Source organism: Dipodomys spectabilis, unplaced genomic scaffold, assembly GCF_019054845.1.
Source record: "Dipodomys spectabilis isolate Male_0828 unplaced genomic scaffold, ASM1905484v1 ptg000583l, whole genome shotgun sequence".
NCBI classification, from domain to species: domain Eukaryota; kingdom Metazoa; phylum Chordata; class Mammalia; order Rodentia; family Heteromyidae; genus Dipodomys; species Dipodomys spectabilis.
The window spans coordinates 3,211,670-3,222,475 of record NW_024871260.1 but is presented as its reverse complement, the minus strand read 5'-3'; the positions used below and the strand labels follow the sequence as shown (position 1 = coordinate 3,222,475).

Below are 10,806 nucleotides of genomic sequence, written 5' to 3'. Positions count from 1 at the left end.
TTAAAAATTCATGGATTCCATGGTATTCTTCTACGTGAATTGCCTGACTTTGATGTCAAAATGTATTCAAGAGTTGTTTGTATGCATCTATAATGATTTCTGCAGAGTTTGTGATTTTTTTTTAATTTTAACTTATCTGTTGAAATGAATAGTATAGAAACTAAAGATATTCGTGGTGCTTGTCTGAAAAAAAGTATCTATGTTTGTATAAAGTCCATAATCTATTTCATTGTTTTCTAAATATAATACTTTGAAGTCTACATTGTTTTATAATATATAGGTTCATTAATAAATGTGTCCTTTCAGATTACATTCCATATAGAAAAACTTTAAGATTCCTTTTTTCTTAGGTCCTTATATTATTTTATTTCTTTGGGATAAAATGACAACGTTATCAAATTTCAAGTTTTGTAAAAGTTATGCTATGTAAGGGTCTTTTTAAGGTGAAGATTTAATACACTGATGTCAAACTAATCTTTAAGGTGAAGATTTAATACATTGATGTCAAACTAATCTTTAATTCTATGAATTATATGTATTGTTACACTTGTATTTTTGCAATCAAATTTTTAAGGTGAAGATTTAATACACTGATGTCAAACTAATCTTTAATTCTATGAATTATATGTATTGTTACACTTGTATTTTTGCAATCAAATTTTTAATAACTGTTTTTCATTTCTTGCATGCGAAGAATGAAAAATATGGAATACTTCACAAATTTTCATACCATCCTTGTGCAAGTGCCATGTTAATCTCTGTATTGTTGTAATTTGTGTAGACCTGTTGCTGAAGCATGTAGTATCCTCTAAATTTAAGTAGTTAATGATGCAATCTTTATACAGGCTTATATCCTTGGTTGCCTATTTCTAACAAGGAACACTTATTGTTCTTAAAAACGCTTTTGATCTTATTTCTCTAAATTTCGGTGTATAGTGGAAAAAAACTGATATTGTTTGGTCGATTGCTCACATTTGCAATTTTTGGTCAATGACTATTTTGTAGTTTTCATTTTAAATTTGATCATATTTTGAAGCCTTTATAGCTAAGTCCAAAGGTGATGGATTTTCAAGTACTTATTTATCAACTGAGCTAGCTTTGTGGAGCTAATGGATTCAAAGTAAGTCTTGCTTAAGAGCTACTTCTAAACTTCTGCAGCTTAAAATTTCCTAAATGAGGTCTCAGTGGCACAAATGTCTTCCTGGCCTTTTACCCTTCTTCCATGTAGGAACAGACCAACCAGAATATCTTACACTGACAGCATAGATTGTCTTACTGGAACAAAACTAATCTTAATTACATGGGTTCATAGAGAGATGAACACTTCAGACAGAATTGCTCAGAATAGAAGGTATTTTGTCAAAATATAATTGTTTATTATACCTATCATTTCAAAAGTAGCTAAAGCCAAAAAGGTGAAAAAATTGTTCCTATGCATGTTTACCTAATATCCTGGCCTGTCTACCATCCAAGCAGGCAGGAACTTACACTACTGACTTTCTATCACCAAATATTTCCATTGCTCCTGGAGAAATCTTTATGTTTCTCCTCGATATTAGGTCTTAAATTGGTAATGTTTTAATCAAAGTGTTTCCTCTTGCCTCCAGGCTGTAAATTTACAAATGGTAAAGCTTTAGGTCTAATTCTACCAAAAAGTTAGGTAGAGATAATGGAATAAAACTTTAAAACAGAGTTGCCTGTGATACCCTAACCAAAACAGAACAATGCATATCAATTTCTTATATTATATATACTTATATATTTTATATTTATATGTGCTGATCTTAAATTTCACACAGTGAATCTTACTAGAATTAATCGTTAACTTGTCAAGTAAATTGAATTTTTTTTCCCATAAATATATTGGAACATAAATAATTAGGTTTAGAATATATATTAGAATATAAAAAGTATCAATGCAATGTCTTTGGTATAAACTTGTGATACCATCTAAGTGTTCTTGGTCTTCTGATTTCACATATTAAAAAAAAAAAGCAGTATTGTCTTCCTCTAATCTAGAAGAGATTTTACACTGCTGCTGTGTTTATTGTGCTAACTCGCTGGTCCCAAAGTGATTTTCTCCATATTTTTGAAACGTTCTTACTGATAATATCCAAATTTTGCTTATATGATGCCTAAAAGCTATTATTCTTCTGCAGTACCCACAGGTCCGAGGATACCATGTCCAAGTTATCTGCATCATCAGATCACAAGGGCAAAACTTCTCACCATGGCCCATGCAACATGCTAACAGAAAGTAATTGAAGACCCATCTCAATTTCTCATTCCCTATAATATTTCAGGGCCCCAACTCCTTGCAGGAATTAGCAGTAAGCAATTGAGAAATGTAAGGCAACTTAAAATGAAATATGAGATCACAAAATATGAGAGAAAGTACTGTAGTTCCAACTTTCAATTTACAGATGACCAGCCCATATGAGTAAACAAAACCACAAATGTCACAAGATTATTTTTAATATCCCTCTCCTAATGATGAACGAAAGATTTCAGTCCAGCATAAGCAGGACAAAAATAATTCCTGGAATGACTGATCCATAATTGTTCTACCAGGGCTAGGAAAACGTGACAGTAGTCAAATGTAATTTAGAAAAACATTAATTGAGAAGACCCTTAGTGCTTCAAAACACTGGTACTTCAGTAAAACTTGGTTCTGTAGTATAAAAATGTTGTCATTCTCAAACCAATGATAACCTACATTTAATCTCCTGAAAGTATATTCCTTTTCAAATACACTTTTAAAAATCATATTCACCAAAATAACACTTGTCAAGTAGATGGTAGTGACATTAAAAGTTTTTCAAGTGTAGGAATCAAGTTACAATATAGTTGATTTATTTACCCAGCACTAATGTCAAATAAGTTCAACCATTCATTAAAGTGTAGAAATACTATCTTCCACCATTTGCATTGTTCAGTAGGTGCCTTCCAGAAATGTGTTAAATAGATCAGCCTCCAATAATTTAAACCCAAATATTAGCTAATAAAGTAAATTTCATCACATAAGAAGGTACATTTTAAAAAGTCACTAATAATTGCCTTATCATGTGTTGCCTTATCATATATTTTCCTTATCTGTCTAACAAAGTAAGAAATATGAGTTTAAGTCTTGATTATGGGTACTGATCAGAGATATGACAAACATAAAATCTGTCTTCTATTTCTATCATATTCCCCTAGAGTAGTAAATTTTAGTTTTCTTCTTTTTCCAAAACTTATAGGTAATAGAAAATATCATCCCATGTAAAATAAAATAATCACACACCATTGTACAAAGCCATTTATAAAAACTGGTAGTTAGCTATAAATTCTAAGCGATTTTTAAGCTTTCTTGTTGACTAAAGATTGATCTTCCAAAAAGATGAGAATAAAATCATGTCTAGGTGCTTCGTTTCTCCAGTCTTGTAAATTGTGATTGCAGATGAATGAATTATGGAAATACAAGCCGACATCAGTTCAAGTATATGCAAGATTGAAACTCCTTGGAATGTATATAAAACTTTCAATGTATTAACAGAGAGTTTAACAAAATGACTATCAGGAAGTTGAAACCAGAAAGGAATAATAATAAAGACATAGAATGAATGAAAAATGGAACAAGGGGCAAGTACAGCTAGAATACTCAATGTACACACGTAATAAAGGAAGTGGTAAATCTGAAATAAATCTTGGAGAAAGGGTTGGTTGAGATTGATAGAAGGAGTGACTATGATCCAGGAACATTGGACAATTAGATGGACATAATTAATTGTAACACACTTGCACAACCTTTTGAAATTCATCTAAAAACAAAACTACAATCAAAAACACACAAAAATCACAACCAAACAGCAATCTCTAGAGAGTATGTATATGACTTCACAAAATTTTAAGCAGTTAATGAAGGGTAGTCTTGGGAAAAGGAAACAAAGCTGTTCAAAGAGGGCAGTTTGGGGTAGGGGAGAATTTAAATTGATTTAAATTGATCGTCTAAGGTTATAAGTCACCTACATCTAATGCAAATACTTTCTTCTGTGAGTATTCTTTTTTTTTTTTATTTTGGTTCTGGTCGTGGGGCCTGAACTGTGGGCCTGGGCGCTGTCACTTACCTCTTCAGCTCAAGGCTAGTGTTCTACCACTTGAGCCACAGCTACACTTCCGGCTTTTTTCTTTTTGCTTATGTGTTGCTGAGGAATCGAACCCAGGGCCTCAAGCATGCAAGGCAAGCCCTATACCACTGAGCCACTTTCCCAGCCCCCATTCTGTGAGTATTCTTTTTCTGAACTGGTTACTCCATTTCTGAGCCACACTTTATAGCTTGTCAAGACAGAATAGAAGAAAAAAGATCAAGAACCCATTACACCACTGGAGAGAAAACAGTCCTCTATGGTTTCTCTCATCTCTCTTCACTACTCTTTTCTCCTACTTTTAATAAAGTCAAGTGATTTTGAATTATATCTTTCCTTCTTATTCAGAGAATTACTGTTTGGTAATTAAACGTCAATTCACAAACTTTGATGACTTTTTTTTTTTTTAAAGAATTTGAATTTAAATTCCACTACAACCTTGTTTCACACAGTGAGAGGATATTTCCTGTGTAAGGACAATTCTCAAGGGAACCTACAGGATTTACAGCAAGGTTTGTGAGGCTTTTTATTTAGTGTGAAAATGAGCCATATTTACCCATATTGCTCCCTCTCAGCTAAGTCTCCATGTATTTCTTTGCATGAAAGCCTATTTTCCCGGACAATTTAAAATTTTTTTAATAGGCTAAGTTGTTAAAAAGTTTGAACAATTAAAATTTACCTGCCATAAATTTTAAAACTCTTTTGAAATTCCTTTATCAGTATCGTGAATTCACCAATCTTAATCCCACCTTTACCATCAAAAACAGTTAACATGTTGTTTTCATGATATAGTGTCCATGAAACTATTATTTTCCAATGGCTTTGTTATGCATATATATGACCAAATAAGCTGATGCTGAGCAAAATGAACTCCAAGATATGGAAACAGAGATATCTATTTGCGGTAGTTGTTTTTGATGTACTATGTGATTTCTATTTTCTTTGAGATTTTCCCCTATGGTTTATCCTCTGCTATGTTTGATTTTGGTACCCTGTGTATTGTGTATATATTTACCTTAATTAGGGAAGGGAACAGGAACAAAAAAATGGCAAGACAAAGGACAAAGAGCAAACCAATGCAATAGCAATTCTCACAAGACAATAAATTGAAAATGTACATTACAATTTGTGAGGGGTATTGGGGTGAAGGAAAAACTGTGAGAAAAATGAGAGAGGGGATAACAAGTTTGAAAAGTTATGTATTCAATTTCTTACAATGGCTGTAACCCCAGTGTACATCACTTTCACATTAAAATTAAATTTAAAAAATGAGCTGATGAAATGAAATTTCACTGTTTTATTATAGTAAATATTATTCTTTATGTAGTAACATTTTAAAATCAGTATTATTTGACATTTAATTTGACCCTCTTTATCATAGGGTCATCAACTTTAATGATATCCAACTAGACAATTTTTTCACAATATAATTGCCAATATTTTGAAAATAGAATACATTTAGTACTTTCTTATACTAAAACAGAAAACAGTTTAATTCTATGGAAACCCATAACTTTTAAAAGTAAATAAGTTTTTAAGAGAACAGAATGTATGTGTTCTTCAAAATTCCTATGACTAATAACTACTCATTTTCAAATTCTGAACATTCTATACCTGAGAGATTCAAAATATACCTGTTTGCATATTATGTAATTCTGCAATAGATGCATTTTCCAATGGGGTGTTACAGACTGAGAAGTGAACAGAAAAGGAGCCACATTCTGATATGGGATAAAACTATGAAGCATGTTATAATTAATTCTTCAAGAGTAAGCAGATGTTTATCAGATTAAGCTATTATTTCTATGACCATCAATCACAAGATTTATGCCATAAAGTCATTCTAGCCCACCAGTTTCCAACTTGTAGGGTGCACCTCAAAATTCCTATAATTCACATCAAGAATAGCTTATCTCCATTGTGAAAATACACTGCACCTCTGCTAATGTGATGTCCTCCGTGTTCTAGACAGAACACCACTATAAACTGTGTTGCATCATTTTTCCTCCACTGGTATTTTTGCAAATATTATTTATATTTATACTTTTTAAACTATCATAGATAATCCGGATGCTATGATTGGAACATTATAGTTCAAATCCTGTGAAGACTCAGGGTCTATGTTGAAGGGGCAGAATGATGCAGGCTCTGGCCTCAAGATTATCTGAGGACTGAGTATTAGGAAAGCTCTTGGCATGCCGGGCTAAAGAGGGAAAATGTTCTTTCTTCCTATCTCAAAACACATGTCACAGACTCCTGGGAGCTGAGGAGACTCCTGGGAGCTAGCTCTTCTGCTAGCTTAAGCATAGATGAAGAGCTGGTCAAACATTTTCTTGAGATTGGAGAAGTGGTTTGAGCTTGCTCTGAAATAGTTTAGATAATAATATACCAAGATAGGTCTGGGAAGGTGGTTCAGTGGTAGAGTGCTTGCCTTGCATGCATGAGGCCCTGAGTTCGATTCCTCAGGACCACATAAGCAAAAAGAAAAAAGCGAGAAGTGGTGCTGTGGCCTAAGTGGTAGAGCACTAGCCATGAGCTGAAGAGCTGAGGGACAGCGCCCAGGCCAAGAGTTCAGGCCCCACGACCGGACCCCTTCCAAAAAAAATATACAAAGACATTGTCTCATAGGTCAAGTAAAAATGTATCTGTTGAAATTTTTGTGTGAATGTTTTCTGACCAAATCTTGGCCAAGATCGTGCTTGCTTGTCTTTAAATACCACTAACATTAAAGCACAGCATGCAGTAGCAATTGCTGTTTGCACTCTGCATCCCCTGTGTCCTGGTGATTTCGTTACCCTTACCCAGGGATGCCAATGCACTAGACATAACAATTGGCGCCCAATCAGGGACCCTGCATTGTTGAATTCAGGAAGGGATATTCAGGTAAATACTTTTAATTACAGGGTGATGGGACAAGTTAAATCTACTCTGTACTTACATATGCTTAAACATTTACTTGCTGCTTATGATGTAAATATTTCTTCTTCTGACATAGAAATGTGTATTAATGTAGTTAGGAAATGGAATCCTTGGTTCCCCGATGAAGGAACATTAGATGTTGACAGTTGGAAACGTGTAAAGAATAATGTAGAATGAGCTGTTCAATTTTTACATCACTCCCTCACAAAACAGAGGGCTCAGACAGTGAGTTTGATGATAAAATGCCTATTTTTTCATATCCTGTAATTTGACCACCCCCTATGAACGGTATAACTCAACCAGCCAGATATGAAGGTGTTGCTGTTGATGATATTGGTAAACTTATGAAGGCAGTGACGTTGTATGGTCCTCAATCTCATTATGTTAAGGAATTGTTTAATGGGCTTGCTCGACATTGCAATAATTTTGCTCCCGAGGATTGGAAGATACTTTGTAGAGCCTTGCTTAAGAAACCTAAATACCTACAATGGCAAGTGTGGTTTACTGAGTTATGTACAAAAAGGGCTAGACAAAATGCACAGAGCAGTAATCCACACCTGCAGATCATAACCTTTCCCATGTTAAGTGGAACAGAAAAATATGCAGATGCTTATATAAAACTCTCCTGAAGAGAGGTATTGAGGCATGGGAAAGATTCGACTGGTAGGAGAGCATTATGGCTGTTGAACTAAAGTAATTCAAAAACCTAATAAACCCTGTGTTGAATTTTTATCACCATTGAAATTTACCTTGGAACGTACTGTTGTGGGAGAGGCTGCACGGCAACAACTGCTGCCCATGTTGGCTTATGAGAATGCTAATGAGGACTGTAGAGGAGCCCTATTGCCTATTAAAGAATCTGGGGATGTGAATACATATTTAAGGGCCTGCAAAGACATTACATCTGAATCCAGGAAGGTGAATACAGGTGTTTGCTGAAACTATGGCCACTACCTGGCATGCTTTGCAAACAAAACCCTATAATCTATAGTGTTTGGATGTGATCAAATGGGACATATAAAGAAAAATTTTAAAAAGGCTACTGATGTTAACAAGAGAGGACCAGGAATTTGCCCTAAATGTAAAAAAGGGAAGCACTTGGCAAGGGAGTGTAGATCAAAAATATAAAACAAAGGAATTCCTATAAAGGATGCTTACCCTATTCAGGTAAACTCTCCATCGGGCCAGCCCCAGGGCCCAGGATTAATAACCTAGGGCTGCCAACCATCTTTTCCCTCATCCGTGCCACAGCCCACAGCGCTGCAGTGGACATACCAGCCTTAAAAGATTTTATTTTGAAAGGTGATGATAAGCCACAAAAAACTCTTACCAGAATTTACGGGCCTTTACCTGAAGGAACATTTGGCCTATTGACCGGTAGATCCAGCCTTAATGCAAAAGGAGTTTTAGTACATTTATGAATTATTGATGCTGACTATATTGGGAAATAAAAATTTTAATGTCAGCTGCTGCAGATATTTCCTTTAAAAAGGGAGAACGAATTGCTCACATTTTGTTATTACCATATATATCTATTGGAAAGTCATTTTCACCCCGCATTGTGGGATTTGGAAGTACTAACCAACAAAATGTGCTTTGGACTACTCATATTACTAAAATGCAACCTAAGATTAAAATTAATATCCAAGAAAAGATATTGACAGGACTAATAGATACTGGCTCAGATATTACAATTATTAACACTCATGAATGGCCTAATCATTTATTATATTAAATAATCCCTGTAATATTAAAGGAGTTAGCAATACTCCTGTAAATTTTAAAGGACAATCAGTGTTGTATGTTACTATAACCTAAGAAGACGGACAGACAGCTCTCCTTAAACATTATATTATGGAAGTTCCAGTTATCATAATTGGTAGAAATGTACTGGAACAATGGGGAGCTCATATTTAATTTTAACATTTTTAGATGGAGCCCATAAAGATATTATGGAAATATGAGGAACCTCTTTGGATTGAACAATGGCCTTTATCTAAAGAAAAATTAGAAGCAGCTCATCAATTAGTTGAAGAACAGTTAACCAAAGGACATATTGAGCCGTCTATGTCACCATGGAATTCTCCCATATTTGTTATTAAAAAAAAGTCAGGGAAATGGAGATTGCGGACTGATTTACGAGGAGTTAAGGCATCCATGTACCCTGTGGGGGCTTTACAACCTGGTATACCGTCGCCTGCCATGCTTCCTAAAAATTGGCCAATAATACTAATAGATTTACAAGATTTCTTTTTTACCATTCCTGTACATGTAAAAGATTGTAAAAGATTTACCTTTTCTTTACCACAAATAAATCATCAAGCCCCTCATCAGAGTTTCCAATGGAAGGTGTTGCCCCAAGGAATGATGAATTCTCCAACTCTGTGTCAGATATATGTTGATAAGGCCTTAAAACCTGTTAGACAAAATGGCCTCACATTTACATTTTTCATTATAAGGATGATATTTTATTTGTAGGACCAAATATGACAGAATAGAAATGGTGTTACAGTGCTTACTCTCTATATTTAAAGATTTTGGATTAATAATAGCATCTGAAAAAATACAAAAAGATACGGTGGTAAAATATTTAGGATATGTTGTTTGTAGACAAACAGTGAAACCTCAAAAAATATCTTTACGATGTGATCAATTACATACGTTAAATGATTTTCAAAAGTTACTAGGAGATATTAATTGCATGCGACCGGCCTTAGGAATTCCTACTTATCAATTACATAATTTGTTTTCAGTGTTACAAGGGGAGTCTGATTTACATAGCAAAAGAACTTTAACTAATGAAGCTGAAAGAGAAGTACAATTTGTAGAACAGAGAATTAAAAAGACTATTTTTACATTGAATAACGCTAAATCAACTCATAAATTTATATATTTTAGATACATGGAAATATCCAACAGGAATTACAGGACAAAATGAGCTACCTTTAGAATGGATTTATACACGGCATAGATTTACAAAAAATATTATGCCTTATGAACAACAGTTGGCAATTATTATTCAACAGGCCAGGCAACGGATATTTACCCTATCGGGGTATGATTTATTTGAAATTATCTTTCCTTTGCCAAAAGACTAAGTAAAATATTTGTTAAACATGTCTGAAATGCTACAAATAACATAGTAAATATTACTGGGCAATTTTCCTATCATTTTCCCAAAGATAGATTGTGGGATTACTTGAGTAAACAACAATTTGTCATTAATAATATAATGACCAAGGCTCCTATTTCCAGTGCTCTTACCATTTTTACAGATGGCTCCAAAACAAAAAGTGCTTATTGGACAACAAATAAATATTGGTTACAAACAACTACTTTAGCATCAGTTCAACAAAATGAACTTTTTGCTATTATTAAGGTGTTACAAGATTTTGTGGGAGATGTTAATATTGTTACTGATTCTGCCTATACTGTAGGAGTTGTGACTAATATAGTCACGGCTGTTACATATTCATCGAAACCCCAGCTGAATCAATTATTTAAACAATTACAAGCATTACTGCAACAACGCAATGCCAAAGTGTTTGTAACTCACGTTAGGGCTCCCTCTTTGTTACCTGGGTACCTTGTATATGGCAATAATCAAGTTGATAAATTAGTTTGTTTTGCTTCTGCTAAACAGGATCATACTCATTTACATACAAATGCTAGCCATTTACATATGCATTATAAAATATCTTATTCTCAAGGTAAACAAATTATAAAAAGGTGTCCTATCAGCAGACCAATGCATTTGAGAGTT

General features: G+C 34.0%; 1 pseudogene; it reads right to left on the bottom strand.

Annotated features, from left to right (window-relative positions):
* Positions 1–698: 698 nt before the first annotated feature.
* On the bottom strand, positions 699–798 carry LOC122100549 (annotated as a pseudogene).
* Between the last annotated feature and the right edge of the window lie 10,008 nt (positions 799–10,806).